The sequence below is a fragment of the Austrofundulus limnaeus genome, unplaced genomic scaffold (genome assembly GCF_001266775.1).
Source record: "Austrofundulus limnaeus strain Quisiro unplaced genomic scaffold, Austrofundulus_limnaeus-1.0 Scaffold81, whole genome shotgun sequence".
NCBI lineage: Eukaryota > Metazoa > Chordata > Actinopteri > Cyprinodontiformes > Rivulidae > Austrofundulus > Austrofundulus limnaeus.
In genome coordinates, this window is record NW_013952483.1 from 1502326 (window position 1) to 1511076 (window position 8751).

Below are 8751 nucleotides of genomic sequence, written 5' to 3' on the forward strand. Positions count from 1 at the left end.
ATATCGATATCGGATATCGGTCCGATATCAGCCAAAAAATGAGTATCGGATTTTATCGGCCTGCATAAAAAATGTCTGATATAAGCGCTCRGATATTAGCAGTCCGTTCCAGCAGTTCACTGACTCCGCTRCAGTGTTTCTATCCAGCAGCGCTTGGATCCAGCTTGTAGCGTTCACGTGATCATAACAACAGCGGCGCTAACAAGTTAGCAAGAATGTTGGCAGAACTTTCTATTTCCATCAGAAACAGAGTTGAAGCTAAGTGCAAAGTTGTCATGCACAAGTTTTCCGAGGTGGAATAGAACCATGAACGTTTTAAACCGGAGCGACAACTACTCTCCACCCTGGCAGCAGCTTTGTGGTTCGGCTCGGTTCGTTCAGCCTCGGTTCAGTGACCACAAACAGCTGCGCTGTTTCGGAACCTCCTCTCTGGTCCGGTCGGTGGTTCTAAGCTGGCAGAAGCYAGYACAGCACGCTTACAGTTTTGACATCCCGTGGATTAGTTCTTGACGGACAGAAGAAAGGAGAGCGCAGCTTTTGTTTTGAAATATGAGCGACATGACGAGAGCAGTGATAAAAACTGCTCCCTGCAGGAGAGAGGCTAATCTCTACATGATGCTCAGAAAATGCAGCAGTAAGAAAGGTAGCTATCAATTTAAATAACTGACTAATTCTTACTGTTTATTTTTGCTCTTGTTATTAGAGTGATGTTTAATCTGTTTACACACTTGTTTGAGTGAAGATTAAGTGCGATGATCACGTTGTTTTAGTTACAATCAGTAAAATTGGAGCTGTGGACTCTTAACTTTGAACAGACAATAATGTGGGCTTTTGTTTTGTCCCCACCTTCAGTTATTCCCACCATAAAGCAGCACAAGACTGACAGATGGTAAAAAAAATAACTGGAGTGATTTTGAATTATTTTACACTGTAAAAGTACATTTTGTTTTAATTATGTTATTTTTTCAGGGTATTCCATCCATCCATCCATTTTCTTCCGCCTATCCGGGGTCGGGTCGTGGGGGCAGCAGCTTCAGAAGGGAGGCCCAGACCTCCCTCTCCCCAGCCACTTCTTCCAGCTCCTCCGGGGGAACTCCAAGGCGTTCCCAGGCCAGCCGAGAGACATAGTCCCTCCAGCGTGTCCTGGGTCTTCCTCAGGTCCTCCTCCCGGTGGGATATGCCCGGAATACCTCACCAGGGAGGCGTCCAGGAGGCATCCTTACCAGATGCCCGAGCCACCTCAACTGGCTCCTCTCGACATGGAGGAGCAGCGGCTCTACTCTTGAGTCCCTCCCGGATGACCGAGCTTCTCACCCTATCCTTAAGGGAGAGCCCAGCCACCCTGCGGAGGAAACTCATTTCGGCCGCTTGTATCCGGGACCTCGTTCTTTCGGTCATGACCCAAAGCTCATGACCATAGATGAGGGTAGGAACGTAGATCGACCGGTAAATTGAGAGCTTCGCTTTCTGACTCAGCTCTCTCTTCACCACGACGGACCGGTACAGTGCCCGCTTTACAGCAGACGCTGCGCCAATCCGCCTGTCGATCTCCTGCTCCGTTCTTCCCCCATTCGTGAACAAGATCCCCAGATACTTTTTCAGGGTATTGTAATTTATTTTATTTATTAAATTGTATAATGTTCTTCAGTTTAAAATGTAGGCCTATGTGATCCATTGGTTAAAAATAAATGAGTCAGTTTTTCTCATATCTACTCTTTTTCACTGTTTGACCTGATCAAGACTTTTCTAAGATTTTACATTACAAACTAGGTAAAAGTGTGTGACGTACTGTTATGGTAATGGGTCAATATCGGTATCGGTCAATATRGGTATCGGACATTTCTCAAAGTTGTAATATCGGTATCGTATCGGAAGTGAAAAAGTGGTATCGGGACATCCCTACTGGGCAATATGATCAGAATTTTATATCACGGTATTTTCAACATTTTCGCCGGTTTCACGGTATTTGACGGTATTTTTCTTTTCATCACAGCAAAACTGATTAAAAAATGTACAAACCCTGCTTATTGAGTTTTTTTTTCTTTTACTGTACCTCTGTCTGTGTCACTGTTTCCCCCCTCTGTGTCTGTTCTTCTCTGACTGGTGGTTGGAGACAGTAGTCACCCATTTTGGTCCAGTCGTGAAGGAGGAGGGTTAAGAAAAGATTATGATCGGGTTTATTTTATGTTATTTATTAAAGCTTATTAGCACAACTCACTTTGCACACCAGTCAATTCCAACTCAACTAGCTGCTTCAAACATTAGCATGCTAACGCACATAGCGGTGCATCAAGGAAAAATGTCCCCCGGGAAACAACAGTTCACTGGCGGCTGCTATGAAACGTTCCACTATTTAAACCGGAATATCTGGTATTAAAAAAATTCATATCATAAAAAAAATAAAAACCGGTATTCGGTACAAAACGGTATACCGCCCAGCACTACTCGAGAGCCTGCAGGAGTCATGGTTGGGGGCTCCGCCATGAGGAAGTTCGACTTAAAGACATGTCCCAGGGGCGTTTCTGGTCCCAAAAGGTGTTCCTGGTCCCCACCTGTCGTTTTGCTCCTCAGCATGGCTTCCTAAAAACGCTGCAGGATTTCTCAAACATGCATGAATGAGTCAGAGCAAGGATTTGGGCATGCTTTTTTTTATATAACATTATAACATGATATAAAACTCAAAAGAAGTTGATTTTATATGAGATTGCCCCTTTAAGTGCTTCTAACATGCTCTCACACACAGGCACTCAAAAACATTGCCCTTTTGCCTTCAGCTGCAGGATTAATGATCTGCAACTTCAGCCACTGACTGCTGCCCCTCAAATCACAAACATATCTGAAACAGAAAAAGAGACGAATAAAATAAGAAAGTATACTTATAAAACTCAAAGATGCAACATTTCTCTCCTTCGTGACTCTCGCTTTTGATCTATCCGAGAAAAAAAAAACCAAAAAACAAAAAAACAAGCTGAGTGCTCTTATTTTGAAAGGGAGAACCTGATAGACTGAGAGGAGAGATGTTTGCTTTCGGTGCTCCATCTCCACATTCCTCTTAGCCTATTCCTCACCCCATGTTATTTATGTGCTTTCTTTGTCCTACTGCCTCCTGATGCTAGCAAAATGTTGACATAAGGAGCTTTAGTTGTTTTCAGAGAGACTGCCTGTGTGTGCATGGGAGTGTTTAGTTGATTATTCTCAGTGTATAATGCAGTAATGTTCCTATTTGATCAAACATCATGCAAAGACAAGTGATTCTYCACTATTTAGGGAAAGCATCCCTGTAAGATGACTTAGGAAGCATTTGGTACATGTGTTTTATTTTATTTTTTTTTTATCTAGCTTGAGGCTATAAATGGTTCCGTTTTAATTCTTACTCTTAAAGACTTCGTTGAAATAAGTATTTTTTCATCCTACACTTTATTTTTCTGGATGAAAACCACCTGTCATCAGCTCCATTCTAGCAAAATCAAACCTGATCTCCAGCAGTTAGCTATTACAGATTTTATTCTTAGGACAACCCTCCATTTCCTTCGTGGAGAATATGTGTTCCTGTCGGGCTTTTGGCATGCTGGAAAATTATAGTTATTTCCCCGCTCGAGCAGCAGAGAAGCCTCACAACCTCTAGTTAACAGTGAATTTGGACCTCCTTTTGTGAAGAAAGCAAAACATGATAACCAACAAGCAGCCTGCTGTGACCTTCATAAAGAGGAGACACTTTTTCTTTGCTTTTTAACTCAGCACTTAAAGGGTAATGTTTAGCTTTAAATCATGTCCTGAGATTGCAAAGCAGTTGCTTTTGATTTTAAGTAATTAAAACTCAAACTGGTTCAAAATAAACCCTGACTGAACTCAGGGACAGAGTCAAATTTTAGCTCAATGTGTCAATAAGAAACAGGAGAAATGGGACATTCTGTACTGGCGTCTCACCTGATGCTGTTACTGTGATAACATTTGTGAGTTTAAAGGAGACCAATTATGGGTCCTAGAAATTTTTATGGTATGTCTGTGGGCTATCCAGACCATGTTCATTCAATTTAATGCACAAAATAATTCTCAGATAATAAAATTTCCCATTTTCTAGTTCTGCCTGCTCTGGCTTCCGTTCAGAAGAGCTGTTTATGTTAATGAGCTCTGTTGGTAACGCCCTCCAAAAATCTYTTGACATTAACTCCGCCCTCCAAAGCCAGCGTTTACGTTAGCATGGCTAATAATAGCAGAAGCTCCGTTGTACAACCATATGAGACCCAGAGGCAGAGTCGTGGTCGCAGCTTCTTTTTTTTCTCCCTCCTCTGCTCTGCGCTCACTCTGCATGCTGTTACCAGAGCAGGGAGCAGCAGCGGTCAAAATACCTCAGAAACTCAAAGGCTTTAACAAGGCTTTAATAAGCTAAACAATAGAGGTACATGAGAAAACGTGTTCATAACGAATGAAGATAAATAATTAAATTGTGTCCATGCTGATCTCGAACCCTGGTCTCTGGTCAAACACTCTACCCATTGCCCTACTGGAGGCCTGTTGTGAAATGAGCTGCGCATTGCACAACAACAACCGTGACGACTTTTTATACTGAGGAGGTGGAGCTTTACCTGGGGGTTGCTAGGTAAGGGGCTGAACGCAGGCTCCGGTGGGTTGTCGTACGGCTTGTGACATCACAAAATGACGGAAGTATAAAACTTGTCATTAATATACATTAAAAATACATTTACTTACAGTAAATATGCCCCTGGGTGCAGTTTTTTGGTCCTAGGACTGTTTTTTTTTTAAGAAGTACATACCCAACGTTGAGTAAAAAACATTTAAAAAGCGAATTTTGCATAACAGGTCCCCTTTAATGCTACTTTTTTAATTACAACCCTCAGACTTGGGCAAAAACATGAGCCCACTTTTGCCTCTCTTGTCAGCAATCAAAAGTGAGACGTTATTACACTTGCAACAGTTCCACCAGTCAGTGTGAAACTGATCGACACTCAGATRAGAGGTCACAATACTGTAGTCGATTTATTATTCATGTCATGTGTGGATCCAGATTATTTGTCTGATGAGATTAATAATGGTTTGTGTTAATAACAGCTGAATGGGCAGAAAGTGGTGCAGATTGTTGAGCTATAGATTTTCTGTCGGGCGGATGGGGGTACTGCTAAAGGTTAATGCAGGTTGCAGAAAGAAAGCGAGATCGCCACCAACTCATCACGTTTGACGGTGTGTTGACGTAGCTTAAAGGCTTTGTTAGGAATAGCTGGTTCACACAATGGCTTATAATCATCATTTAGTTCACCTCTTGTCAGAGTGCTGCTAYATTTGAAACTCAGAAAACTTAATGGAGACGTTTTGTGTTTGGATTAAAGTTGTACAGTTGAAAGGATAATGGGGAAGTCAGACGGACGTTGTGTAATTATGCAGAGAAAAATAAACAGTTTCACTCTTGGCAAGCTGAGCCTTCGTTTTGACCAGATTCAAAGCTGCATTTGTGGGAAGAAGCTGTGAAAGAACCACAGACGATTAATAAACGAATGACTGATGATGTTATTTGTCTGAAAGTATATTTATCTTGTGTTTATGGAAGGTTGATAAAATAAAAACCTACCTTTGGCCTATTTTGTGTTGCCCGTTGTCTTTCAATTGCTGTCTTTGCATGTTTCAAGTTCAGTAGCTGACCATCAAATCAAAAACATTTTTTGTTTAAAACTGCTATTTAGGATATGTTTGAATAATACATAGTAGTAAAGGAGAAAACCCCTTGTGTTAATGTAAAAACATATATTATTTTGAACAGCTTTGTACCACAGAGGCCCATATGTTCAAAATGTGACTCAAGTCAATTAGTGAGTGTCTGCTCTCATCGACAGTGGTGTATGTGATTAATGGCCCTGCATGTTGTGTTCATCCTTTCATGAGCCTCGTGTGAGAGAAGAGAGCAGCAGAAAAAAAACAGTGAAGATACCTGTTAGTCTGTTTGGCTGCAGTTGAATGAACYCTGCACATGTGGCTTTAACAGGCACAAACACCCACTCTCACCAACAAGCTCGTCTTTCCCGCTGTCACTTTATCMCTTTCTTCTTCTTCTTRTTTTTTTGGACTGCCACCAGCGAGCACCGGGCTCCTTTTCACTCCTCCGGTCGGGTGTTTTCTCCCACCTGAATTGCTGTTTATCATTTATTTTTTCTCTCTCGCTCTCTGTTCAGAGTTCTGAGGATTGTTGTTGTTTGTCGGCGTTGAACTGAGACCGTTCTCCCAAAGAGCTGGTAGAAGTCTAATCCTCTCCTTTCTCTGTTTCCCTCCTCATCCACCCCCTCCCCTCTCACTCTTTGTCATTCTTTCAGGTTTTGGAGAATATCCTGTCTCCTGAGCTGCAGACACYTTTTCATCTAGGCAGGTGAGTCTCTCAAACTCTCCCTCTTACGGTTTTCTCTTGACTTTGTATTTCTCCCCCTCTTCACGTATGTCCTTGGGTGCTTCTGCAAAGATGCTGCGTCACTGTGCCCGTTTTTATATAGGCACAGCTGTTGTCTCGTTATAGGACCCGCAGCAGACTCGCTTGTCACACAGTCCTTGTCACTTTGCTGGAATGTGTTTATTCACCTGAATGCATCGATTTGCATAGAATTCGAGAGCTAATGCATTAAATCGCTTTAATCCTGCCACAGGATGACTGTATATGTTTTTTTTATTATTATACATTGAGTGATATTCTGTTTGGAGCGTGTGTCTGAAAACAACAAGCTCCCCTGGTGGTGTCTGCGTGTGGACATGTCTAGACACCATGCAGTGCCTCAGTCTGAAACTGTGTCACATGGTACAGGTGCAGATTACAAAGTCAGAGTCCTTCTTTTTAGATTTARTCTGTCCCAATTAGATTACGTTGTCAAGTCTGGTCACAATTTTAAGAACGGGAAGTGAGAAATCCAAACAGATTTAATGTGGAAAAAAACAAACAAAAAAACAGAAAACAAGTTATCAGTCTTCGCCTCTACATTTTCTTCATAAAACACCAGTTAGGTTGGCTGACCATAGCAGCGTTTCCGTTGCAAATGTACGCAAAACTTTGTCGATATTCTGTTAATGTCGAAAAAACACAGTTTGGCAACTGCAGTGTTTCCATTAAGTAAGAAATGCTATTAAAGTCACGCGTGAATACGTTTGTTCTCGCGATAAGTCATTACGAACATGGTGGCGATGGATGTAAACACATAGCATATTGCTACCACAACACTAGCGCTCATTATCAGAGGAGACGTTGGCGTCTTTTATCGAGGCTTTCCGGCGACAAGCCCCTTATACTTGGGAGTGGCAACGAATGCTGTTTTTGGGAAATTTTAGTCGGTGAGTTTACTATTTTTTTTACTACTTCTGTGTTATTACTACTACTTCTACTTCCTGTTGTCTTCCTCTTAGTCATCTTTTTTGCCAGTAGAAACATCTGGTTGTAGCTCACGTGAATCCCGTGATGCGAAAAAAGTGTTTCCATTGCAGTTTTGCGAAAAACACCCATTTCAATACGGCCGAAAAACTACCTTATCCTAGCGCAAAAACATTTTGTCGAAAAACACATTTTTTCAAAATGGACGTGTTTCCATGCAGCAAATTTATTTTCGAAATTCTAAGTTGCGCATTTCCAGTGGTCAATGGAAACGCAACTTATGACAGATAAACATCAAGCAGTGCATTGATTACATCTTTCTGTTTGGGYTCAGAAAGTTTTCAAGCATTCCGGTAACATTTAGATCATTTAAGTGGGTCGTTTCTCGCGCTGTAAATTGGAATAAAGCTTGAGCCTAAATTACTTCTCCTGTGTTGGGCAGCAGCTTTCACCTGATTTCACCTGATTAGGACAACGCTGTGTGCATTCAAACACAATCTGTTGTGTGTACGCTTTCCCTCTGACTTCCTTCCCCCGCTGTCGTCATGAGGGAAAACGTTAGTGGCATTTCCCAGCAGGTCTGCTTGACCTTCTCCTTTTTGTTTAACCTCCTCTCTCACCTCTCTGCTCCTCACCCTTCATCAAGCAGGCCGGTTGCTGAACCGGAAAGGGAGAGGGTTTCTGAACTTGGTGCGCTGCAGTTTTGTATTGATTTTTCATCCTAATTGTTATTAAGATATAGAGGACAGGAGCCATGTGACTTGTGACGGCAATAAGGCAGTGTGGCGAGATGTACCGCTAGGTGAAAAATCGGATGAGGAACAGGTGCGTTCTGGAGGTCAGGTCTGATAGGAGATAAGGACGAACATCAGGATAAAAAGGAAGAGAGCAAGAAGGAAAAGCAAATCTAGCTGCCAAAAAGAATCACAGTAAGGGCTTCCTGTGAAATGTCTAAAGAGGTTTATTTTACTCAAATGAAAGCTTTTGGGGAAATGAGCAGCAAAACTAGGACAAATGTAAGAAAGGGCAAAAACATAGTTTCTCCTTTTTGGCGATTAAAAAAACAACCTTGTACTTCTTAGGTAATGTTGCCAAGTCATTGGAAAAGAGCKAATTCATTACTTTACTTTAAAGGCACAGTGTGTAGGATTTTGTCAATTCTTTTYGCCGAAATTGAGATKGTCACTAATGACAATAATAATAAAAACATGTCTAATCATTGCAGACAAAGACCTTGTTTTATTATTTTTACCTTATAAAAAGCTGTTTATATCTCCATGGTCGCGGGTCGCCACTACAGACAGCCGCCATCTTGTCTACTAATGGTGCGTTCACACCGAACGCGATTTCAGCGTCAAAATCGCAGCCAACGCTGAAGTTTGAAGCTTGTGCAC

The 8751-nt window shown here is 41.8% G+C and overlaps 1 protein-coding gene across 1 annotated transcript in view; it reads left to right on the forward strand.

The window, feature by feature from the left end:
- Window positions 1–8751, forward strand: part of map2 (microtubule-associated protein 2) — a gene marked incomplete in the record, with an annotated part of 99599 nt that overhangs the window by 21687 nt on the left and 69161 nt on the right. The window contains 1 exon segment of the mRNA XM_014011465.1: window positions 6321–6373.